The following is a 27,014-nucleotide window of genomic DNA, read 5'->3' as shown; positions in this document are numbered from 1 at the left end:
AGCAGAGTGGACAAGGGAGAACCAGTGGATGTGGTGTATTTGGAATTTTCAGAAGGCTTTTGACAAGGTCCCGCACAAGAGATTGTTGTGCAAAATCAAAGCACATGGTATTGGGGGTAATATACTGACATGGATAAGGAACTGGTTGGCAGACAGGAAGCAGAGAGTCGGGATAAACGGATCTTTTTCAGAATGGCAGGCAGTGACTAGTGGAGAGCTGGGACCCCAGCTCTTTACAATATACATTAACGATTTGGATGAAGGAATAGAGTGTAATATCTCCAAGTTTGCAGATGACACTAAACTGGGTGGCGGTGTAAGCTGTGAGAAGGACACTAAGAGGCTGCAGGGTGACTTGGACAGGTTAGGTGAGTGGGCAAATGCATGACAGATGCAGTATAATGTGGATAAATGTGGGATTATCCATTTTGGGGGCAAAAACACAAAGGCAGCATATTATCTGAATGGCGGCAGACTAGAAAAAGGGGAGGTGCAACGAGACCTGGGTGTCATGGTTCATCAGTCACTGGAAGTGGGCACGCAGGTACAGCAGGCGGTAAAGAAGGCAAATGGTATGTTGGCCTTCATAGCTAGGGGATTTGAATATTAGAAGCAAGAAGGTCTTGCTGCAGTTGTACAGGGCCTTAGTGAGGCCTCACCTGGAATATTGTGTTCAGTTTTTGTCTCCTAGTCTGAGGAAGGACGTTTTTGCTACTGAGGGAGTGCAGCGAAGGTTCACCAGACTGATTCCAGGGATGAGGAGAGACTGGATCAACTGGGCCTTTATTCACTGGAGTTTAGAATAATGAGAGGGGATCTCATAGAAACATATAAGATTCTGACAGGACTGGACAGGTTAGATGCAGGAAGAATGTTCCCGATGTTGGGGAAGTCCAGAACCAGGGGACATAGTCTTAGGATAAGGGGTAGGCCATTTAGGACTGAGATGAGGAGAAACTTCTTCACTCAGAGAGTTGTTAACCTGTGGAATTCCCTGCCGCAGAGAGTTGTTGATGCCAGTTCACTGGATATATTCAAGAGGGAGTTAGATATGGCTCTTACGGTTCAGGGGATCAAGGGGTATAGGGAGAAAGCAGGAAAGGGGTACTAAAGGAATGATCAGCCATAATCTTATTGAATGTCGGTGCAGGCTCGAAGGGCCGAATGGCCTACTCCTGCACCTATTTTTCTATGTTTCTATGTTTCTAAAACAGATCCCTACCTGGAAACATATTAACCAAATTGGAGCCCCAATACCAAACCCTAACCCAGAACCAAACAGCCAATCAACCCTAATCTAAAACATAACCCCACAAGGATTAGTCAAGACCCAAACACCACAAAACCTAAGCCGTCAGAGCCCAAGACCAAACCCAACACAGACCTAAAACCTAAAGATACTAAATTGCATCAGTGTCTAGAACGAAACACATATGCACAGCAAGGTAGGAATAATAAAATAAAAAATCTTAACTTAGAAATGAGAGACAAAACACCAATCCCTAGAAAATCCAAGAATAAACCGCCCTCCCCCCCACCGACACACAAACAATTCCAAAGGAACAACATGCCCCAGGGTCCAGAACGACACAGAGGCACAGGGATTATAACATAGAACACCAGAACATAAGGAACAAGAGATAACCCAAATAAAGGAAGTGATAAGACTAAGAACAAGAAAGATCGAGTAGCATAATTTCTAAAAAAACAGCTAAACCAATTTACAGGGGACAGTAAGGAATACAAAACTCCAAGGGGACATTACCCCTCTGTCCATAACACCAAAAATCTAAAGGACAAGGGCAAGAATGGCTGAGTAGTAAACTTCGAAAAGCGTGAGCTAATCAAAAGTGACAGTAAGGAATACAAAATTCCAAAGGGGTATTACCCCCCTGTCCGAAACACCAAAAGCCGGGCGATGTTACGGAGGTGGTTTTAGTTATGCTAGAGAGGGAGAGAGATATGGACAGAGGGAAAGACAGAGGGAGACAGACATAGAGACAGAGACAGCAAGACAGATGGAGTGAGTGACAGAGAGAGAGAGAGCGACAGTGGGAGACTAGAGACAGACAGAGAGATAGATGTAGGGAGACAGAAGGAGAGAGACAGCGGGAGACGAGAGAGACAGAGAGACAGATGTAGGAGAGATAGTGTGAGAGACAGCGAGGGAGAGGGGGAGCTCGACCAAGGGAGACAGTGAGATCAAAATAGAGGAAAAGAGACAGATGGAGATACACTGGGAGAGAGAGAGAGAGTGACTGACCGAGAGAGGCAGACAGACAGAGAGACTGACAGAGAGGGTGGGGGCGGGGACACAGCGAGACACTAAGTTGGGACCCATAGGATTGGGGGCAATATATTACACGGATTGACGGTCATTTTCAGGTTGTCAGGCTGTAACCAGTGGGGTACCGCAAGGATGGATGCTTGGGCCTCAGCTATTCACAATCTGTATCAATAACTTAGATGAGGGGGCCGAGTGTGCTGTATCCAAGTTGACTGATGATACAAAGCTCGGTGGGAAAGTAATGTGTGAGGTTAATGCAAAGAGGCTGCAAAGGGACACAGACAGGTTAAAGTAGTGGCCAAGAACATGGCAGATGGAATGTAATGTGGAGAAATGTGAAGTTACCCACTTTGGTCAGCAAAATAGAAAAGCAGAGTATTTTTTAAATGGAGAGAGATTGGGAAATGTTGGTGTTCAGAGGGACCTGGGTGTCCTTGTACAAGAATCACAAAGTTAACATGCAGGTACAGCAAGCAATTAGGAAAGCAAATGGTATATTGGCCTTTACTACAAGAGGATTTGAGTACAAGAATAAAGATGTCCTACTGCAATTATATAGGGCCCTGGTGAGACCACACCTGGAGTATTGTGGACAGACTGTCTGGGGAGTCTAGAACTAGGACTCAGTCTCAGAATAAGGGGTCAGCCATTTAGGACTGAGATGAGGAGAAATTTCTTCACTCAAAGGATTGTGGCTCTTTGGAATGCTCTACCCCAGGGGGTCTTATGCTTTTTTGCCTTTATGTTCAAATGACTGGCAGAGAGTGGGGCAGAGACTGGGAGCGATACAGTTGAAGTAAGCGAGACAGAGAGAGAGGGAGACAGAGAGAGAGAGGGAGAATGAGGGAGACAGTGAGATCAAAATCAAAGAAAAGAGACAGATGGAGATACACTGGGAGAGGGAGCGAGACAGGGAGAGAAAGCAAGACACATTGTAGAGGAAACTGTTTGATCTCTTTGTTTCGCCGTACACTGTCCCATCAAACACTCCCAGTGCAGGTACAGTACAGATTAGATACAGATTTAAGCTCCCTCTACATTGTCGCTTCCAAGACTCCCGGGGGCAGATGCAGCCTGGGATAGATACAGATTTAAGCTCCCTCTACACTGTCCCATCAAACACTTCCAGGGCATGTACAGCAGAGGTTAGTCTCTGGGGCAGAGAATTCCACAGATTTACAACCCTCAGAGAAGAAATTTCTCCTCATCTCAGCTTTAAATGAGCGGCCCCTTATTTTCAGACTATGTCCCCTAGTTTTAGTTTCCCCCCATGAGTGGAAATAATCTCTCGGCATCCACCTTGTCGAGTTCCCTCATTATCTTATAAGTTTCAATAAGATCACCTCTCATTCTTCTGAACTCCAACGTGTATAGGCCCAACCTACTTAACCTATTCTCATGAGTCAACTCCCTCATCTCCAGAATCAACCTAGTGAACCTTCTCTGAACAGCCTCCAATGCAAGTATTTCCTTCCTTAGTTACAGAGACCAAAACATGTGAAGGTTAAAATCACCCATGATTATTGTCATTCCTTTTTTACAAGTCTCCATTATTTCTTGATTTATGCTCCATCCAATCATGTAGCTACTATTAGGGGGCCTACAGACTACGCCCACCAGCAACTTTTTCCCTTTATTATTCCTTATCACTACCCAAACTAATTCAACCTCTTGATACTCTGAGCCAATATCGTTTCTCACGAACGCACTGATCCCATCCTTTATTAACAATGCTACTCCACCTCCTTTTCCTTTCTGTCTGTCCTTCCGAATTGTCAAATACCCCTGAATATTGTGTTCCCAGTCCTGGTCACCTTGCAACCACGTCTCTGTAATGGCGATCAGATCATACCCATTTGTATCTATTTGTGCCGTCAACTCATCTATTTTGTTACGAATGCTACGTGAATTTAGACAAAGAGCTTTTAAATTTGTTTTTTTTACCCTTTTTCCTGCTTGTTTCCTCTGTCCTTCAAACTCACTTTCTACATGTTTGATGGAACTTTACTCTGAATCTAACCTGTGCTGTATCTGCCCTGGGAGTGTTTGATGGAACAGTGTAGAGGGAGCTTTACAAAATCTAGGCTGACACTCCAGCACAGTGCTGAGGGAATGCCATTCTGTTAGAGGTGTCGTCTTTTAGATGAGACGTTAAACTGAGAGGTCGTGTCTGCTCTCTCAGGTGGATGTAAAAGATCCCGAGCTTGTTACTACAGTTGTACAGGGCCTTGGTGAGGCCACACCTGGAGTATTGTGTACAGTTTTGGTCTCCTAACTTGAGGAAGGACATTCTTGCTATTGAGGGAGTGCAGCGAAGGTTCACCAGACTGATTCCCGGGATGGCAGGACTGACATATCAAGAAAGACTGGATCAACTGGGCTTGTATTCACTGGAGTTCAGAAGAATGAGAGGGGATCTCATAGAAACGTTTAAAATTCTGACGGGTTTAGACAGGTTAGATGCAGGAAGAATGTTCCCAATGTTGGGGAAGTCCAGAACCAGGGGTCACAGCCTAAGGATAAGGGGTAAGCCATTTAGGACCGAGATGAGGAGAAACCTCTTCACCCAGAGAGTGGTGAACCTGTGGAATTCTCTACCACAGAAAGTTGTTGAGGCCAATTCACTAAATATATTCAAAAAGGAGTTAGATGAAGTCCTTACTACTAGGGGGATCAAGGGGTATGGCGAGAAAGCAGGAATGGGGTACTGAAGCTGCATGTTCAGCCATGAACTCATTGAATGGCGGTGCAGGCTCAAATGGCCTACTCCTGCACCTATTTTCTATGTTTTGGTTTCCTTACCTAAGGAAGGATATACTTGCCATAGAGGAAGTGCAACAAAGGTTCACCAGATGGATTCCTGGGATGGGGGGGGGATTGTCCTACACACTCAAGAGTTTAGAAAATGAGAGGTGATCTCCTTGAAACGTGTAAAATTCTCATAGGGCTTGACAGGGTAGATGCAGAGAGCATGTTCCCCCTGGCTGTGGCATCTAGAACCAGCGGTCACAGTCTCAGAATAAGGGGTTGGCCATTTAGGACTGAGAAGAGGCAAAATTTCTTTACTCAGAGGGTGGTGATTCTTTGGAATTCTCTACCCCAGAGGGCTGTGGAGGCTCAATCTTTGAGTATATTCAAGACAGAGATGGATAGATTTTCGGATAATAAGGGAATCAAGGGATATGGGGATTGGATGTGAAAGTGGAGTTGAAGTAGAAGATCAGCCATGATCTCATTGAATGGCAGAGCAGGCTCGAGGGACCGAATGGCCTTCCTGCCCCTATTTCTTATGTTTCCTTGCCCAATCTTTTGGTCATCTGTCCCAACATCTCCTGGGCTTCAGGATCCCAGTGACCAGCAGAGAAAGAACTTAGAATCATAGAATGGTTACAACACAAAAGACCATTCGGCCCATCAAGCCCATGTGGGCTCTCAGCTAGTCCCTCTCCCCTGCCTACAAACTTTATCTCTTCAGATATTTATCCAACTCCTTTTGAAAGAAAAGATCGAGTCTGCCTCCACCACCTTTTCAGGCCGTGCATTCCAGATCTTAACCACTCGCCGCATAAAAAAAGTTTCTGTGTCGCCTTTGGTCCTTTTGCCATCACCTTAACTCTGTCCTCTGGTTCTCGACCTTTCAACCAATGGGAACAGTGTCTCTCTATATACTGTGTCCAGATCGCTCATGATTTTGAACATCTCTATCAAATCTCTCAATCGTCTCCGCTCCAATGAGAACAAGTATTCACATAACTGAAGTCCCCATCCATGGAGTCATTCTCATAAATCTTTTCTGCACCCTCTCTAAGGCCTTCACATCCTAAAGTGCGTTGCCCAGAATTGGACACAATACTCCAGTTGGGGCTGAACCAGTGTTTTATACAGGTTCATCATAATTTCCACACTTTTGTACTCTACCTCTATTTATGAAGCTCAGGATCCTGTCAGCCTTTTTAAACTGCTTTTTCCAGCTGCCCTGCCACCTTCAACAATTTTTGCATACATACCCCCAGGCCTCTCTGTTCATACAACCCCTTTAGGATTGTACCATTTAGTTTATATTTTCTCTCATTCTTTCTACCAAAATGTATCACTTCACACTTTTCTGGGTTAAATTTCCCCTGCCACATGTCCACCCATTTTACCAGCCCATCTATATCTTCCAGAAGTTTATCACTCTCCTCGTCACTGTTCACTATACTTCCAAGTTTTGTGTCATGTGCAAATTTTGAAATTGTGCCCCAAGTCATTAATATATATCAAGAAAAACAGTGGTCCTAGAACAGGACCCTGGCAAACACCACTGTATACCTTCCCCCAGTCTAAAAAACAACCATTCACCACTATTCTGTTTCCTGTCACTTAGACTATTTTGTATCCATGCTGCCACTGTCCTTTTTATTCCATGGGCTTCAACTTTGCTGGCAAGCCTTTTATGTGGAACTTTGTTGAACACCTTTTGGAAACCCGTGTACACCACATCAACCGCATTACCCTCATCACCCTCATCAACCCTCTCGGTTACCTCATCAAAAAACTCAAATTAAGTTGATTAATCACGATTTGCCTTCTAACAAATCTGTGCTGGTTTTCCTTAATTAATCCACACCTATCCAAGTGACTATATTAATTTTGTCTCTGATCGCTGTTTCTAAAAGCTTCCCCACTACTGAGGTTAATCTGACTGGCCTGGAGTTGCTGGGTTTAATTTTACACCTTTTTTGAACAATGGTGTAACATTTACAATTCTCCAGTCCTCTGGTACCACCCCCGTATCTATGGAGGTTTGGATTATGGCCAATATTTCTGCAATTTCCACCCTCAATTCCCTCGGCGTCCTAGGATGCATCCCATCCGCTCCTGGTGATTGATCTACTTTAAGTTCAGCCAGCCTTTTTAATACCTCTATCAATTTCTATCCATTCAGGTTTAAACCTGTAATGGAACAGTGGTCTGCCTTTAAAGAAGAAATAGTTGAGGTACAGTTGAGTGTATTCCACTCTCCACAACTTCCTCCTTCACTGTCTATGGCAGCATCCTCTTCCTTGGTGAAGACAGATGCAAAGTACTTATTTAGTACCTCAGCCATACCCTTTGCCTCCATGCATAGGTCTCCTTTTTGGTCCTTAATCAGCCCCACCCTTTTACTATTTATATGCCTGAAAAAGAACATAAGAAGTAGGAGCAGGAGTAGGCCCAACACCCCCTCGAGCCTGCTCCGCCATTCAATATCATGGCTGATCATCGACCTCAACTCTACTTTCCTGCCTGATCTCCATATTCCTTGATTCCACTAGACTCCAAAAATCTATATCTCAGCTTTGAATATATTCAGAGATTCAGCATCCACAGCCGTCTGGGACCGCAAATTCCAAAGATTCACAACCCTCTGAGTGAAGGAATTCCTCCTCATCTCAGTCTTAAATGGCCTACCCCTTATCCTGAGACTGTGCCCCCTAGTTCCAGACACTCCAGCCGGGGGAAACAACCTCTCAGCATCCACCCAGTCAATACCCTTCAGAATTTTGAATGTTTCAATGAGATCACCTCTCATTCTTCTAAACTCCAGACTTTTGGATTACCTTTGATGTTGGTTGCCATTCTATTCTCATACCCTCTCTTTGCCCCTCTTATTTTCTTCTTCACTTCCCTTCTGATCTTTCTATAGCCTATTCTCAGATGTATTAGCAACCTCACATCTGTCATACATGCTCTTTTTCTGCTTGATCATGTTCTCTAGGTGTTTCGTCATCCGGGGAGCCTTGACTTTAGTTGCCCTACCTTTCCCACCAGTGGGAATGTACTCAACTGTACCTCAACTATTTCTTCTTTAAAGGCAGACCACTGTTTCATTACAGGTTTAAACTAGCTTGGCAGGAGGATGAGAACCTGAAAATAGATTCAGTAGGAGAGGAGTAAAGCTGTAGTTAGAAAGCAAAAATAAAGAAAGTGAGTTTGAAAGAGAGGAAACAAGCAGGAAAAAAGGGTAAAAAAACAAACTTAAAGGCACTTTGTCTAAATGCACGTAATATTTGTAACAAAATAGATGAGTTGACGGCACAAATTGAGACAAATGGGTACGATCTGATAGCCATGAAAGAGACGTGGTTGCAAGGTGACCAGGACTGGGAATTAAATATTCAGGGGTACTTGACAATCCGGAAGGATAGACAGACAGGAAAAGGAGGTGGGGTACCTCTATTGGTAAAGGATGGAATCACTGCAATAGTAAACGATATTGGCTCAAATGATAAGGGTGTTGAAACAGTTTTGGTGGAGATAAGGAATAATAAGGGGAAAAAGTCACTGGTGGGCATAGTCTATAGGTCCCTTAACAGTAGCAACTCTGTTGGTCGGAGCATAAACCAGGAAATAGTGGGGGTTTGTAAAAAGGGAACAGCAATAATCATGGGTGATTTTAACCTCAATATTGATTGGACAAATCAAATTGGTCAGGGTAGCCTTGAGGAGGAGTTCATACAGTGCATAAGGGACGTGTTCCTTGAACAGTATGTAATGGAACCAACCAGGGGGCAGGCTATCTTAGATCTGGTCCTATGTAATGAGACAGGATTAATAAACAATCTCCAAGTAAAGAATCCCCCTGGAATGAGTGATCATAACATGATTGAATTTCAAATTCAGAAGGAGGGTAAGAAAGTTGGATCTCTAACCAGCATACTAAACTTAAATAAAGGAGACTATGAAGGTATTTGGACTATGAAGCGCATTTGGAAAGCAGTGACAGGATCGGTCCAAGTCAACATGGATTTATGAAAGGGAAATCATGCTTGACAAATCTTCTGGAATTTTTTGAGCATGTAACTAATAGAGTGGACAAGGGAGAACCAGTGGATGTGGTGTATTTGGACTTTCAAAAGGCTTTTGACAAGGTCTCACACAAGAGATTGGTGTGCAAAATTAAAGCACATGGTATTGGGGGTAATGTACTGACGTGGATCGAGAACTGGTTGGAAAACAGGAAGCAGAGAGTCAGGATAAACGGGTCCTTTTCAGAATGGCAGGCAGTGACTAGTGGGGTTCAGTGCTGGGACCCCAGCTATTTACAATATACAATAATGATTTAGATGAAGGAATTGAGTGTAATATCTCCAAGTTTGCAGATGACACTAAACTGGGTGGCGGTGTGAGCTGTGAGGAGGATGCTAAGAGGCTGCAGAGTGACTTGGACAGGTTAGGGGAGTGGGCAAATGCATGGCAGATGCAGTATAATGTGGATAAATGTGAGGTTATCCACTTTGGGGGCAAAAACACGAGGGCAGAATATCATCTGAATGGCGGCAGATTTGGAAAAGGGGAGGTGCAACGAGACCTGGGTGTCATGGTACATCAGTCATTGAAAGTTGGCATGCAGGTACAGCAGGCGGTGAAGAAGGCAAATGGTATGTTGGACTTCATAGCTAGGGGTTTTGAGTATAGCAGCAGGGAGGTCTTACTGCAGTTGTACAGGGCCTTGGTGAGGCCTCACCTGGATTATTGTGTTCAGTTAAGATCTCCTAATCTGAGGAAGGACGTTCTTGCTATTGAGGGAGTGCAGCGAAGGTTCACCAGACTGATTCCCGGGATGGCAGGACTGACATATGAGGAGAGACTGGATCGACTAGGCCTGTATTCACTGGAGTTTAGAAGGATGAGAGGGGATCTCGTAGAAACATAAAATTCTGATGGGACTGGACAGGTTAGATGCAGGAAGAATGTTCCCGATGTTGGGGAAGTCCAGAACTAGGGGACACAGTCTAAGGATAAGGGGTAAGCCATTTAGGACTGAGATGAGGAGAAACTTCTTCACTCAGAGTTGTTAACTTCTGGAATTCCCTACCGCAGAGAGTTGTTGATGCCAGTTCATTGGATATATTCAAGAGGGAGTTAGATATGGCCCTTATGGCTAAAGGTCTCAAGAGGTATGGAGAGAAAGCAGGAAAGGTGTACTGAGGTGGATGATCAGCTATGATCTTACTGAATGGTGGTGCAGGCTCGAAGGGCTGAATGGCCTACTCCTGCACCTATTTTCTATGTTTCTATGTATGAGGGCAGAGTTGGGTAAAGTGGACTGGGAAAATTGATTAAAGTTTAGGACGGTTGATGAACAGTGGTGTATATTTAAGGAGATATTTCACATCTCTCAAGAAAAATATATTCCAGTGATGAGGAAAGGGTGTAAGAAAAAAGATAGCCATCCGTGGCTAACTAAAGAAATAAAGGACGGTATCCAATTAAAAACAAGAGCATACAAAGTGGCCAAAATTAGTGGGAGGACAGAAGACTGGGAAGCTTTTAAAAGTCAGCAAAGAACGATTAAAAAAATGATTAAGAAAGGGAAGATAGACTATGAAAGTAAACTAGCACAAAATATAAAAACAGATAGCAAGAGTTTCTATAGGTATATAAAAAGGAAAAGAGTGGCTAAAGTAAATGTTGGTCCCTTAGAGGACGAGACCGGGGAATTAGTAATGGGGAACATGGAGATGGCAGAAACTCTGAACAAATATTTTGTATCAGTCTTTACGGTAGAGGACAAAACAATATTCCAACAGTGGATAGTCAAGGGGCTATCGGGTGGGGAGGAACTTAACACAATCACAATAAGGAGGTGGTACTCAGTAAGATAATGGGACTAAAGGCAGATAAATCCCTGGACCTCATGGCTTGCATCCTAGAGTCTTAAGAGAAGTAGCGGAAGGGATAGTGGATGCATTGGTTGTAATTTACCAAAAATTCCCTGGATTCTGGGGAGGTCCCAGCAGATTGGAAAACTGCAAATGTGACGCCCCTATTTAAATAAGGAGGCAGACAAAAAGCAGGAAACTATCGACCAGTTAGCCTAACATCTGTGGTTGGGAAAATGTTGGAGTCCATTATTAAAGAAGCAGTAGCAGGACATTTGGATAAGCAAAATTCGGTCAGGTAGAGTCAGCATGGATTTATGAAGGGGAAGTCATGTTTGACAAATTTGCTGGAGTTCTTTGAGGATGTAATGAACAGGGTGGATAAAGGGGAACCAGTGGGTGTGGTATATTTGGACTTCCAGAAGGCATTTGACAAGGTGCCACATAAAAGGTTACTGCACAAGATAAAAGTTCACGGGGTTGGAGGTAATATATTAGTATGGATAGAGGATTGGCTAACTAACAGAAGAGAGTTGGGGTGAATGGTTCATTCTCTGGTTGGCAACCAGTAAGTAGTGGGGTGCCGCAGGGATCAGTGCTGGGACCCCAATTATTTACAATCTATATTAACGACTTGGAAAAAGGGACTGAGTGTAACATAGCCAAGTTTGCTGATGATACAAAGATGGGAAGAAAAGCAATCTGTGAGGAGGGCACAATAAAAATCTGCAAAAAGACAGACAGGCTAAGTGAGAGGGCAAAAATTTGACAGATGGAGTATAATGTTGGAAAGTGTGAGATCATGCACTTTGGCAGAAAAAAATCAAAGAGCAAGTTATTATTTAAATGGAGAAAGATTGCAAAGTGCTGTAGTACAGCGGGACCTGGGGGTACTTGTGCATGAAACACAAATGGATAGTATGCAGGTACAGCAAGTGATCAGGAAGGCCAATGGAATCTTGGCCTTTATTGCAAAGGGGATGGAGTATAAAAGCAGGGAAGTCTTGCTACAGCTATACAAGGTTTTGGTGAGGCCACACCTGGAATACTGCGTGCTGTTTTGGCTTCCATATTTAAGAAAGGATATACTTGCTTTGGAGGCAGTTCAGAGAAGGTTCATTAGGTTGATTCCGGGGATGAGGGGGTTGCCTTTTGAGGAACAGTTGAGTAGTTTGGGTCTCTACTCATTGGAGTTCAGAAGAATGAGAGGTGATCTTATTGAAATGTGTAAGATTATGAGGGAGCTTGACAAGGCAGATGCAGAGAGGATGTTTCCACTGATGGGGGAAGACAAGAACTGATCTTAGAATAAGGGGCCGCCCATTTAAAACAGAGATGAGGAGAAATTTCTTCTGAGGGTTGTAAATCTGTGGAATTCGCTACCTCAGAGAGCTGTGGAAGCTGGGACATTGAATAAATTTAAGACAGAAATGGACAATTTCTTAAATGATATGGGGTTATGGAGTTGAGTCGATGATCAGATCAGCCATGATCTTACTGAATGGCGGATCAGGTTCAAAGTGCCGTATGGCCTACTCCAGTTCCTATTTGTTCCGTTCTTATAACCGGTTCCAATGCCCCAGGAATCTAAAGCCCTTCCTCCTGCACCATCTCTCCAGCCACGCATTCATCTGCTCTATCCTCCCATTTTTGTACTCACTCGCGCGGGAGTAATTCGGAGAATAGAAACATAGAAATTTACAACACAGAAGGAGACCATTTCAGCCCATCGTATCCGCATCGGCCGACAAAGAGCCGTATTGCCCTTGGTCAGCAATCCTAAAGGTTACATGTAAACCTATGAACAATGACGGAAAGGCAAAGAGCACCTAGGCCAACCAGTCCGCCTCACACCACTGCAACACCCCTTATACTGAAAACATCTACACTTCACCCCAACCCGAGCCATGTGATCTCCTGGGAGAGGCAAAAACCAGATAAAAACTCAGGCTAATTTTGGGAGAAAAAATCTGGGAAAATTCCTCTCTGACCCATCCAGGTGATCGAAACTAGTTCAGGAGATCACCCTGGCCGTATTCTATTCCCTGCAGTACTTACCATTATATCTGCATCGTCCAACAAAAGGTCAGTCTGTCTGATCCCAATTACCAGCTCTCGATCCGTAACCCTGCAGGTTACTGCACTTCAAGTGCCCATCCAACCATCTCTTAAAAGTGGTGAGGGTTTCTGCATCCATCACTCTTCTAGGCAGCGAGTTCCAGATCCCCACAACCCTATGCGTAAAGAAGCCCGCCCTCTCCTCAAATCTCCTTTAAATCTTCCACCAACAACCTTAAAACAATGCCCCTCATAATAGATCCCATCGACCAGTGGAAATAGACCCTTACTATCCACTATGTCCCCCCTCAATATTTTGTACACCTAATGAAGTCTCCTCTCAACCTCCTCCGTTCCAATGAGAACAAACCCAGCCTATCCAATCTGTCCTCATAACTAAGATTCTACATTCCAGGCAGCATCCTCGTAAATCTCCTCTGCTTCCTCTCTAGTGCAATTACGTCCTTCCCATAATATGGTGGGCAGAACTGTACGCAGTACTCCAGATGTGGCCTAACCAAAGTATTATACAATTTAAGCATAACCTCCCTTTTATATTCTATGCCTCGGCCAATAAAGGCAAAGATTCCGTATGCCGCCTTAACCATCTTATCCACCTGGCCTGCTACTTTCAGGGATCTGTGGACAAGCACTCCAAGGTTCCTTTGTTCATCTACACTATTAAATGGCCTACCGTTTAATGTGTATACCCGTTCCTTATTAGCCCTCCCAAAGTGCATCACCTCACACTTCACTGAATTAAATTCCATTTGTCACTGTCTGCCCACCTGACCAGTAGATTGATATCCTCCTGCAGCCCATGACTTTCCTCTTCATTATCAACCACACAGCCAATTTTATTGTTGTCTGCAAACTTCTTAATCATACTCCCTATATTCAAATCTAGATAATTGATATATACCACAAAAAGTAAGAGACCTAGTACTGAACTCTGTGGAACCCCACTGGAAACATCCTTCCAGTCACAAAAATATCCATCAATCATTACCCTTTGCTTCCTACCTCCAAGCCAATTTTGGATACAACTTGACACTTTGCCCTGTATCCCATGGGCTTTAACCTTCATGATCAGTCTACCATGTGGGACCTTATCAAAAGCCTTGCTAAAGTCCATATATACTACGTCGTATGCACTACCCTCATCAACTTTCTTGGTTACCTCCTCAAAAAAATTCAATCAGTTTAGTCAAACACGATCTTCCCTTAACAAATCCGTGCTGACTGTCCCTAATTAATAATTGCCTTTCCAAATGCAGATTTATCCTATCTTTCAGGATTTTTTCCAATAATTTTCCCACCACTGAGGTTAGGCTGACAGGCCTGTAATTACTCGGCCTATTCCTTTTTCTCCTCCGAGGTCCTTTTTTTTATAAAAATCTCTTTTCTAACTCCCTAAAATCTGCCTATAGGACCTCATCCCTCTTTGTACCTATGTCGTTGGTACCAATATGGACCATGACCTCTGGCTGTTCACCCCTCAGAATGTTCTGCAGCCGCTCAGTGACATCCTTAACTCAGGCACCAGGGAGACAACACAACATCCTGGAGTCACGTATGCGGTCGCAGAAATGCCTGTTGGTTCCCCTAACTATCGAATCCCCTACCACTATTGCTCTCCCACTCTTCTTTACCCCCCCCCGCCCCCTCAGTACAGCTGAGCCACCTGTGGTGCTGTGGATTTGGCTCTGGCTTTACTCCCCAGAGGAATCATCACCCTCACTGGTACTCAACAGAATATTGGTTGGAGAGTGAGATGCACTTAGGGAACACCTGCATGACCTGCCTATCTGATGGAATAAAAGCCCACAGTCAATAACAGTCCGCAAGTCTCGTGTTTGCCCGGGGTAACTGGCCGCCATCTTGGACAGAGAGGGATCAGGGTGCCTGCGCGGCCATCTTGCTCGTGGCTTTCTCCCCGACAGGCTTGGGTTACAGCACCTCCACGGCCATCTTGGTACAGGAGCAGCGAGTGAGTGGGGCTTCAACGTCCCAGTGACCAGGAGAGAAAATCATTGCCTCATTGATTTTATTCTCACTTTGCACACAGCGGGTGAAGAACTGAACCCAACTAGAGCAGAGGGAGGGAGAAAACTGAGGATGGAGGAAATACATGTTGGAGATGGTGTGATGGGTTTGGATTTCAGCACAGGGAGGAGGGAGAGTGTGTGGGATGGGGATTTACAGCTTTGGGGGAACAAGAGAGGAAAGAATGTTCCATAGCAATTAGAATTGTCTGTCCTCAATTTCTATCCTACACTTCCAGTGCTGACTTTTGTAAACCCATTTTACAGGATATTAGATGAGCATTTGCAGATGGGAAACTCGAACCAAACATGATGTCAAGATCTGACAGAGTCACTCCATTCATCAGGACTTGAATATTATTGGCCTTTCAAAGTAGGAGAAATGTTTGTTTGTTCTGTCTGTGGGAAAAGATTTCAAACATCAGTGTGACTGGAAAAGCACCGAGACACACAAACCCGAGTGAGTGTGTTCCAGTGCACTGACTCTGGAAAGAGCTTGAACCAGTTACACAGCCTGAAAAACCATTCACAGCAGGGAGAAACCGTACACATGTTCAGTGTGTGGACGAGGCTTTAACTGATCGTTTAACCTGGAGAGACACAAGGACACCCGCACCACAGAGAAACTGTGGGAATGTGGGGACTGCGGGAAGCGATTCAGATCCCCCTCCCGGCTGGAAACTCATCGGCGCATTCACACTGGGTAGAGGTCGTTCACCTGCCCCATGTGTGGGAAGGGATTCACTCGTTCATCCAACCTGCTGATACACCAGCAAATTCACAGTGGGGAGAGGCCGTTGATCTGCTCCGTGTGTGGGAAGAGATTCACTCGTTCATCCCACCTTACTTCACACCAGCAAGTTCACACCAATAAGAGGCCATTTAAATGTTCTGATTGTGAAAAGGGCTTTAAAAGCAGAAATGATCTGATGAAACACCAACGAGTACACACCGGGGAGAGGCCATTCACCTGCTCTGAGAGTGGGAAGGGATTCACTCAGTTGTCCAACCTGCTGAGACACCAGCGAGTTCACAAGTGACTGCAGGGGTTGGATTCTGCTGTTATTTTTGCCATTAATCACATCCAGGACTGAACCATGTTCACTCGGACCATTGGGGTTTGTTGCTGCTGATGTAATTAATCCTTATAACTGGGCTGGAGTTTAATTTTCTGGATATCACAGAATCATAGAATGGTTACAGCACAGAAGGAGGCCTTTCGGCCCATGCCGGCTCTCTGCAAGGGCACTTCAGCTAGTCCCCCGCCCTTACCCCGTAGCCCAGTTTCAGGGACTTATCCAATTCCCTTTTTGAAAGCGATGATTGCGTCTAGCTCCACCACCCTTGCAATCAGTGCTTTCCAGATCCTAACCACTCGCTGCACAAATTTTTTTCTCATGTCGCCTTTGGTTCTTTTGTCAATTATCTTGAAGCTGTGTCCTCTGGTTCTCGACCCTTCCGCCAATCGGAACAGTTTCTCTCTACTCGGTCCAGCCCCTCATAATTTTGAACACCTCGATCAAATCCCCTCTCAACCTTCTGTTCTAAGAAGAACAACCCCAGCTTCACCAGTCTATCCATGTAACTGAAGTCCCTCATCCCTGGAATCATTCTTGTCAATCTTTTCTGCACCCTCTGTCAAACAACTGTTAAATAAATCAGCTTTGTTTCCTACATACAGTGAGTCGATTCCTTGATTTCTCCAAGAGGAGACTAATTGATGTCCTGTTACCGACTGTTCCATTTTTGAACCTTTTCTCCTTTGTTAAAGGAAGACTTGTATTTATAAAGTGCCTTTCACCACCTCAGGAATTCCCAAAGCCCTTTACAACCAATGAAGTAACTTTTAAATGCAGTTGCTGCTGTAGTGTCGGAGATGCAGCAACAAATTTGCACACAGCAGGCTCCCACAAACAGCAATGTGATAATGACCAGATAATCTGTTTTAATGATGTTGGTCGAGCGATAAATGTTAGCCAGGACACCAGGGAAAATTCCCACTTACTTGGAAATAATGTCATGAGATATTTTACGCCCACTTGAGGGGTCAGATGGGGTTGAATGTCTCATGTGAAAGACGGCACCTCTGACAGTGCAGCGCTCCCCCTCTACTGTATTGGAATGTCGGCCTAAATTTTATGCTCCAGGCTCGGGAGGTGGACTTGAACCGACTGACTCAGAGACTAGTGTGCTACGCCTGAGCCACGACTAACAGCTCATTGCTCTGGAATATTTCAGTTCTCTTACCATCGGTTACTCTCCTGGACAAGTCCGAGCTTCCCATACCTTCCACAGTACCTCTCCCAGCCTTAGGATCCCGGGAAGGTATTGGTAACATACCTGTGTACCTGCCCTGGGAGTGTTTGATGGGACAGTGTAGGGAGATCTTTATTTTGTATTTAACCTGTGCTGTTCCTGCCCTGGGTGTGTTCAATGGGACAGTGTAGAGGGAAGCTTTCTCTGTATCGAACCCCTGCTGTACCTACACTGGGGTTTTTTTGAGACAGAGTAGAGGCATCTTTATTCTGTATTTAACCAGTGCAGTGTCTGCCCTGGGAGAGTGTAGAGGGGGCTTTACTCCATATCTAACCCGTGCTGTAGCGTCCCTGGGAATGTTTGATGGGACAGTGCAGAGGGAGCTTTACTCTGTATATAAATCATGCTGTACTAGCCCTGGGAGTGTTTGATGGGACAGTGTAGAGGGAGTTTTATTCTGTATCTAACCTGTTCAGTCCCTGCCCTGCGAGTGTTTACATAAGAACTCGGAGCAGGAGTAGGCCATTCGGCCCCTCGAGCCTGCTCTGCCATTCAATGAGATCATGGCTGATCTACCTTAACTCCACGTTCTTGCACTATCTCCATATCCATTGATTCGCTTAATATCCAAAAATCTAGCGATCTCTGCCTTGAATGTACTCAACAACTAAGCATCCACAGCCTTCGGTGTAGAGAATACCAGAGATTCACCAGTGAAAAAGTTTCTCCTCTTCTCTGTCCTAAATGGCTGACCCCTCATTCTGAGACTATGACCCTTTGGGTTCAAGACTACCCAGCAAGAGGAAAGATCCTGCCCCTGTATCTACCCTGTCAAGCCCTGTAAGAATTTTTTTATGTTTCAATGAAATCACACCTCATTCTTCTAAACTCTTGAGAATATATGCCTTGTCTACTCAATCTCTCCGCATAGGACAATCCCCCCCCATCCCAGGAATCAGTCTGGTGAACCTGGCCGTGAATATGGGTTGAGGAATTCACATGGAGGCTTCATTTAAGGTTTCATTACCCCTGAACAAAGTTTCCATCAGGGCCTCGATGCAATCATCCACGATAAGCTCATGGGTGGGAAGGGCCTTGTTTGCAAGCCAACGGACATTCTGGAGGGAGATGTGGAAGGGTTCGGTGATGGCTGCCCCACTATCTACGTCCACAGGGTCAGCGCTGGGGGCGGGGGGTGAAGGGGGAGTTGGACGGGGAGGAGATTGGCAAGATTAGCCCCCAGTGGCCCACTGGGTGGGAAGGTCGGCAAGAGAGTAGGATGGGACTGTTGGTCTTGCTGCTCCTGAGGAGGCAGCGATGAGTGTCTCGATGGGCCCTTTGGAGGATGCTGAGAGGGGCACCAAGGGAAGCTGCAGGCTTGTTTAGGAGGGAGTCAAGCCTGGGACAGCGGCAGGAGAGTAGGAAGGTCAAAGAGTAATGAAGGATTGGGTAGGGATTTGGGAGGGCAGAGTATCCAAAAGAGAGGACATGAAAGGAGGTGCGACAATAGGAGAGCGCGGTCAGGCAGGGATAGAGAGAAAAGGAAAAGGGGAAAAAGTTGAAAAGTATTGAATGACTCTGCCCGAGCAGCAGCCAAAGTGCACACATGAATGGACACGGGAAAAGCTCAGGTTACATCGGCCTTGTTACATGTGATAATTAATGGGATACATATTTCCTGGCAGCAGGTTGGAGACAATAGTGGGGAGACCAGGGTCAAAGTCCGAGGTCCCATGGAGGGACAAAGCTGGTGTAAGTAGGATGGGGCCGGCAGGGAGCATTGCCAGACCGCTGTCCAAATTCAGAGACAGGTGTAGCAGGCGAGTGAAGTCCAGAGTTTGAGGAGGGAGGTTGTTACTGTAGGAACGAGAGTCGGTGGTGGGAAAGGAAGCTGATGGCGAAATAGACGCAAGTTGCAGGTCACTGTAGATCAAAGTGGTGGAGAAAAAGTAAAACCACAAGCCAGCGAGCAGCAAAGCTGGAAACCAGTAGAACGAGTCACCGGACAGCGAGTGAAACAGCTTAGTTATAGGCCAACAGCGCTGAAAAACCACTGGAACCAGTTCAGCAGACACACAGCCGCAGTATCAATTTTAAAACTTTTTTTTTTAGCAGCAAAGAGAGAGAGAGACGAAGCAGATAAATCTTACAATGTAGACCAGTTGTGGCCACGGCAGGGGGTGGTAAGAAAGGACTTAATTGATCAAGATAAGGTTCGCACATAGTAAGGAAGACTCCACTTGGTAATAACTCTTGGAAGCAAGAGACAAGTTGAGATAACAGCAGAATGTCTCTGTGTCTTGTAGAAACAAGCAGGCAATTAGTAGCAACACACATGGTTAACTGAGGGACAAAAAAGGTATAAAGATAGACAAGTTCGGACAGTCCAGAGCAAGAATCCGGGAACAACACTCAACAGAAGCACAGACCAGGGAGCGACCCTTGAAGGAACAGTGTCAGGACCGGATTGATCACCCGGGATGTATTGGATAACAGTGTATTTTGAGTGGCAAGGAACACCTTTTGTAATGCTTTGTCTGCAGAGTTGAGTTAAGCAGAGTGTTGTACTTTTCAAGTATTAAACAAACATTAACGATACTGTCATTTGTCTAGTGTGTAATTTGATATTTAACTCAGGCACTACTAGTCACATGACTAGCGAAATTGCCATTTGCGCAACAGTGGAGAGCACTGGTTCATACAATCACAGGACAGAGAGTGGAGAGCATCAGTTCATACAATCACAGGACAGAGAGTGGAGAGCACCAGTTCATACAATCACAGGACAGAGGGGAGAGCATCAGTTGATACAAATCACAGATCAGAAAGTGGAGAGCACCAGTTCATACAATCACAGGACAGAGAGTGGAGAGCATCAGTTCATACAATCACAGGACAGAAGTTGGATCATTGGTCTTTGAAATGATTACTTCTCATTGTGCCTTTTGATCTACCCAAGAATTGATTTAATGATTTACTGAGACAGCTAGAGACTGATTTAACTTTTCAATTACTCAAGTTCTGATTTTAAGTTTACTTATAATTAATCTATATATGAATCAATTTTGTTTCAATATAATTGATCTTGATTATACTGAGAGTACTATCATAGAATCCCTATTCTAGTATTCCCTATTCACTGTGTAAACTGAGTTTTTCCTGTGTCTATTTGCTGCCGCTTCAGACCCGAGCCATTCCCTTCTATTTCCACTTCCTTCTCCCGCTTTTTCTTTTCTCTCTATCCCTCCCTGACCAATCTCTTCTGTCGTCATGTCGCCTTTCATCTCTCCTCTCTAGGAAAATCTGCCCTCCCAAATCCCTCCCCTAACCCTTCATTACTCTCCGACCTCCCTACTCTCCTGCCACCGTCCCAGGCTCGACTCCCTTTGAGACAAGCCTGCAGCTTCCCTCTGTGCCTCTCTTGGCATCCGCCGAAGGGCCCAACGTGGCTCTCGTCACTGTCTCCTCACGAGCAGCAACCCCAACTGTCCCATCCTCCTCTCACCGACCTTGCCACCCAGCTTGGGGAGGGGGGGGGGGGCTAACCTTGCCAATCTCCTCCCCGTCCAACTCACCCCTCCAATCCCTGACCCTGTGGATGCTAGCAGTGGATCAGCCATCACCGATTCTCTCTGCATCTCCTTGCAGAATGTCCGTTCACTTGCGGACAAGGCCCTTGTCATCCATGAGCTTATCGTGGATGATTGCATCGACATCATGGCCCTGACTGAAACTTGGCTGAGGGATGATGACACATTATCTTTAAATGAAGCCGCCCCTCCCTTCGGTGGTGTGGCTCTCATCATCAAATCCCACCTTGGTCTGTCCCCCTACTCCTCCGGCATTTTCTCCTCCTTTGAACATCTCACCTTATTCCACCCCTCTCACCTCATTTAAATTTCTCGTTCTCTATCGCCCTCCCAAGTAAGATTAAAATATTATCGCGGATATATCCTCACTGCTCTCCTCCCTCAGCACCAAGTGACTTCTCATCCTCGGTGATTTCAACCTCCATCTCAATTCAAGTGAACTCCTCAACCCATACTCACAGCCTCCCCCTTGACCTTGCCATTTCTCGTGGCCTCGATATTCCTACCGTGTCAATTACAGATAAGGCCATCTCTGACCATTTCCTTGTATCGCTCTCCACCCACATCCCCCGTCCCCCACCCAAATCTACTTCCTTCTGCATCCTCCCCGGGAAAATACTTTCTTCAAACTCTCTTACAACTGCACTTATCAACTCCAACTGTCCAGCCTTTGGCCCTCCTTTCACCATGACATTTCTGTAGCCACCGATCTGCTCACCCACACCCTCACTACCACCTTTGATGCCCTAGTCCCTGTTATTACTCTCTCTCTCACCCTGGCCATTCCCCCCGGTACAGCTCTTACCTTTGCTCCAAGTCCAAAGAGCGCAGACTTGAACAGATGTGGCAGACAAGTTGTTTAGCCATTCATCACGAGATCTGGCTCGACCACATAAAGCATTTTCAGGTCCTACTCTTGTCTGTAAAAACTGCTCACTGTTCCAGGATCATTCTGGAATGCAAAGCTAACCCCCAGCTACTATTCTCTACTGCTAACCGTCTCCTTAAACCCTTCTCCCCTGTCTCCACCACACTCACCTCCAACAAACTCATGGACTTCTTTGTCTCAAAGATTGAGACCATCCGATCATCTGCCTCTTCCAGTTCCCTTCCTTCCCCTCGCCCATGGGGGCAATGTTCCTCTGAGGTGCCCCCTTGCCCTAATTCTAAACTCGCATCTTTCTCTAGTTTCTCTCTGATCTCTCCACGCTCATCTTGTCCGTGAGACCCACTTCCTGCTCCCTTGACCCTATTCCCACTAAACTGATGACCACACAACTTCCTTTTCTAGCTCCCATGTTAGTTGACATTGTTAACGGTTCTCTCTCCTCAGGTACTGTCCCCTTCATGGTCTACAGAGCAGTAGTGAAAGCCGCCTTCCTATATGCTTCAGAGAATGGACCATGTACAGCAGGCACCTCAAAGCACTGGAGAAGGACCAATGCTGCCTCCGTAAGATCCTGCAAATCCATTGGCAGGAAAGGTGCACCAACGTCAGTGTTCTCGCTCAAGCCAACATCCCCAGCATTGAGGCATTGACCACACTCAATCAGCTCTAATGAATGGGCCACATTGTCCACATGCCCGATACTAGACTCCAAAACAAGTGCTCTACTCGGAGTTCCAACACGGCATGTGAGCCCCAGGTGGGCAGAGGAAACACTGCAAGGACACCCTCTGTGGAAGAAAGAATCTATGAATCTATGGCTTATGGTAAAGGGAAGGGTTAAATTCTGTTTTTGCTATATTTGAAGAAATAATAGGACTAGAACAACACCCACACTTTTTAGCCTTGAAACTTAGAAATGTAATTAAATGACTATCCGGTATTAAAAGGGAGTCTCCTGATATTCTGCTTATCAGACTGTGAACAGGGAGAAACTATGCCAGGACAGATAGAGTGTGTGCCTCCCGAGACGACCTTTGTACTCACGGAACTAATGAATAAGATTCCTTTTCTATTTCTGTATAAAGATAGGGACAATTTGCTTGTACAGGAGAGTTTTCTGCCTTGCTACGGTCCAAGCAGGCTCTCCGAGATATCTCGCTTTTTAAAAATAAAATTCTCTCGAAGCACGACTCTGAAAGCCTCCGCCTGAGTTAATTTAACTTAGAAATTTCCTCAAAACCTCCTTGAAAAAGTGCAACATCCCCATTGACAACTGGGAATCCCTGGCCCAAGACTACTCAAAGTGGAGGAGAAACAACTGAAAAGGCGCCAAACACCTCGAGTCTCTTCGCCGGGAGCAAGCGGAGATCAAATGCCAACAGCAGAAGGAGCGCGCGGCAACCCAAGCACTCCACCCACCCGTCCCTTCAACCACTATCTGCCCCACCTGTGACAGAGACTGTAGGTCCCGCATTCGACTTCATTCACCTGAGAACTCATATTAATGTGGAAGCAAGTCATCCTCGACTCCGAGGGACTGCCTAAAAAGAACTGTCCCCCTCTCCTTCAAATCTGCTGTCATCACCCCTCTCCTAAAAAAAAAATAGCTCTTGACTCCACTGTGTTTGTTAGCTTCCACCCCATCTCCAACTCCCTTTCCTCTCCAAAGTCCTTGAATGTGTTGCCTCCTCCCAAATTCATGCCCACCTTTCCCAGAATTCCATGTATGAATCCCTTCAATCTGGTTTCCGCCCTTGCCACAGTACTGAAACTTCTCTCATCAAAGTCACAAATTACATTCTTTGTAAATGTGACGAAGGTAAACTAACTCTCCTCATCCCCCTCAACCTGTCTGCAATCTTTGACACAGTTAACCACTCCATCCTTCTTCAACGCCTCTCCACCATCATCCAGCTGGGTGGACTGCACTCGCTTAGTTCCATTCCTAGCTATCTAATCATAACCAGAAAATCTCCTGCAATGGCTTCTCTTCCCGCCCCCGCATCATTACCTCTGGTGTCCCCCAAAGATCTATCCTTGGTCCCCTCCGATCTCTCATCTATATGCTGCCTCTTGGCGATGTCATCCGAAACATAGAAAATAAGTGCAGGAGTAGGCCATTCAGTCCTTCGAGCCTGCACCTCCATTCAATAAGATCATGGCTGATCATTCCCTCATACCCCTTTCCTGCTTTCTCTCCATACCCCTTGATCCCCTTAGCCGTAAGGGCCATATCTAACTCCCTCTTGATATATCCAATGAACTGGCATCAACAACTCTCTGCGGCAGGGAATTCCACAGGTTAACAATCCTCTGAGTGAAGAAGTTTCTCCTCATCTCGATCCTAAATGGCTTACCCCTTATCCTTAGACTGTGACCCCTGGTTCTGGACTTCCCCAACATTGGAACATTCTTCCTGCATCTAACCTGTCCAGTCCCGTCAGAATTTTATATGTTTCTATGAGATCCCCTCTCATCCTTCTAAACTCCAGTGAATACAGGTCGAGTCAATCCAGTCTCTCCTCATATGTCAGTTCTGCCATTCCGGGAATCAGTCTGGTGAACCTTCGCTGCACTCCCTCAATAGAAAGAACGTCCTTCCTCAGATTAGGAGACCAAAACTGAAAACACGGAGTCAGGTTCCACATGTATGCTGATGACACCTAGCTCTACCTCTTCATCATTTCTCTCGACCCCTCCATGGTCTCTAAATTGTCAGACTGCTTGGCTGACATCCAGTACTGGATGAGCATAAATGTTCTGCAATTAAATATTGGGAAGACTGAATCCATTGTCTTTGGTCCACGCCACGAACTGCGTTCCCCAGCCACTGACTCCATCCCTTTCCCTAGCATCTACCTGAGGCTAAACCAGACAGTTCACAACCTAGGCATCATATTTGACCCTGAAATGAGCATATGGCCACATCCGCGGCATAACTAAATCCCATCTATTTCCACCTCCGTAACATTGCCCGCATCTGCCCTGCCTCAGCTCACCTCCTGCCGAAACTCTCATCCATGCCTTTGTTACCTCTACTTACCTTGACTACTCCAACGCACTTCTGAATGGCCTCCCACATTCTACCCTACGTAAACTTGAGGTAATCCACAACTCGACTGCCCGTGTCCTAACTCGCTCCAAGTCCCGATCACTGATCATCCATGTGCTCGCTGACCTACATTGGCTCCCGGTTAAGCAACGCCTCGATTTCAAAATTCACATCCTTGTTTACAAATCCCTCCATGGCCTCGCCCCTCCCAATCGCTTATCTCTTTCAGCCTCACAACGCCACGTGATATCTGTGTTCCTCAAACTCTGCCCTCTTGAGCATTCCTGATCAGAACTGTTCCACCATCGGTGTCCGGGCCTTCAGCTGCCTGGGCCCGAAGCTCTGGAACTCCCTCCCTAAACCTCTCTGCCTCTGGACATTTCTTTCCTCCTTTAAAGACTTTGCTTAAAATCTACCTCTTTGACCAAGCTTTTGGTCATCTGCTGTAATTTGTTCTTATGTGCCTCGGTGTCAAATTTATTTGCTTTGTCTTGTAACACTGCAAGCACCTTGGGACATTTTACTATGTTAAAAGTGCTATAAAAATAAAGTTGTTGATGTTGTTGATAGCAATGGGAGCTCGTACAACCGGAGCTCCCATTATTATCAATGAGAATACTAGATGTTCATTGGTGGTCCAGGTCCACGTTATCCCAGGATATGAATATATACCTGGAAGACCATGTTCCTGTACATTGCACTGCGAAAATAGGACTCCGATCACAATCCTATGTTCCTCCGAGTCCACCAGTTAATTTTGATTAAAAAATTCCAGTCGGAGGCATTCGCCCGAAAGAAGCCTCCGACCGCAATTTCCTCCCCAAAGTATTTGTTTAATTTCTCTGCCATTTCCTTATTCCATATTATAATTTCTCCTGTCTCAGCCTGTAGGGGACCCACATTTACTTTTGCTAATCTTTTCCTTTTTAACAATACTATAGAAGCTTTTACAATCTGTTTTTATGTCTCTCGTTAGTTTACTCTCATTCTATTTTCCCATTTCAGTTTCTTGGTCCTCCTTTGCTGAATTCTAAAATGCTCCCAATCCCCAGACTTACTGCTCTTTTTGGCAACATTATAAGCCTCTTCCTTTGATCTACAACTATCTTTAACTTCTCTTGTTAGTCACAGTTGGACCACCTTTCCTGTGGGGTTTGTGTGCCTTAAAGGAATGTATGTTTGCTGTAAATTATGTATTAATTCTTTAATGCGAGGCATTGCTTATCTACTTTCATACTTTTTAATGTAGTTTCCCAATCTATCTTAGGTAACTCACCCCTCATAGCTAAAAAGTTTGCTTTGTTTAAATTTAAGACCCTAGTTTTGGATTTAATGAAATCACTTTCAAACTTAATGTAACATTCTATCATATTATGGTCATTCTTCCGTTACCAGCACATCCCATGTACAAATAAACAAGACTCACTGTTAAAAGTTGTTGCTGTTAATAATCACAAATCACTTTTTACAAATCACTCCATGGCCTCGCCCCTCCCGATCTCGGGAATCTGTTGCAGCCCACAAGATGTCTGCACTCCTCAAATTCTACCCTTTTGACCATCCCTGATTATAATCGCTCCACCATCGGTGTCCGGCCCTTCAGCTGCCTGGGCCCCGAGCTCTGGAACTCCCTCCCTAAACCTCTCCGCCTCTTTCCTACTTTCAGACCCTCCTTAAAACCTACCTCTTTGACCCAGCTTTTGGTCATCTGCCGTAATTTCTTCGTTTGTAGCTCGATGTCAAATGTATGTGTTGTGTCCTGTAACACTGCTGTGAAGCGGCTTGGGACGTTTTACTACGTTAAAGGCGCTCTATAAAGAAAAGTTATTATTAATAGTGCAGGAGTGAGGGATTCAGTGAGCTGGGAGTCCGGCGCAGGCGCACTGCGAGTGGTACCGCCCCTCAGCACCGACGCGACCAGGAACGTCGAGGGCGATATGGGCGGGGCTGTTACGTCACCCGCTCGGCGTGCGTTGAGGCGGTTTAACGGTTTTCAAATCAGGAGCCACGTGACCCCCGAGCTGCCCAGCGCGCCTTCAACACAGTGGGCGGGGCTCTGTGGCGCTGCCGACTCCTATTGGTGGGCGTGGCTGACAATCTGCTGCGTTCAGCCAATAGACGGTCCGGACTCTCTAAGGGTCATTAATTTATGCAGCGAAGGCGCTCCGTGGCGGCACTGCCCATGCTTGGTGCCGCCCTCTCCACCCCCA

General features: G+C 45.6%; 1 pseudogene; it reads right to left on the bottom strand.

The window, feature by feature from the left end:
* Positions 1–26,682, bottom strand: part of LOC139255708 (zinc finger protein 420-like) — a 54,455-nt pseudogene extending 27,773 nt beyond the window's left edge.
* Positions 26,683–27,014: the final 332 nt, after the last annotated feature.

Source organism: Pristiophorus japonicus, unplaced genomic scaffold, assembly GCF_044704955.1.
Source record: "Pristiophorus japonicus isolate sPriJap1 unplaced genomic scaffold, sPriJap1.hap1 HAP1_SCAFFOLD_622, whole genome shotgun sequence".
Lineage (NCBI taxonomy): Eukaryota > Metazoa > Chordata > Chondrichthyes > Pristiophoridae > Pristiophorus > Pristiophorus japonicus.
The sequence above is the reverse complement of the archived record's forward strand: the minus strand, read 5'-3'. Positions and strand labels throughout refer to the sequence as shown.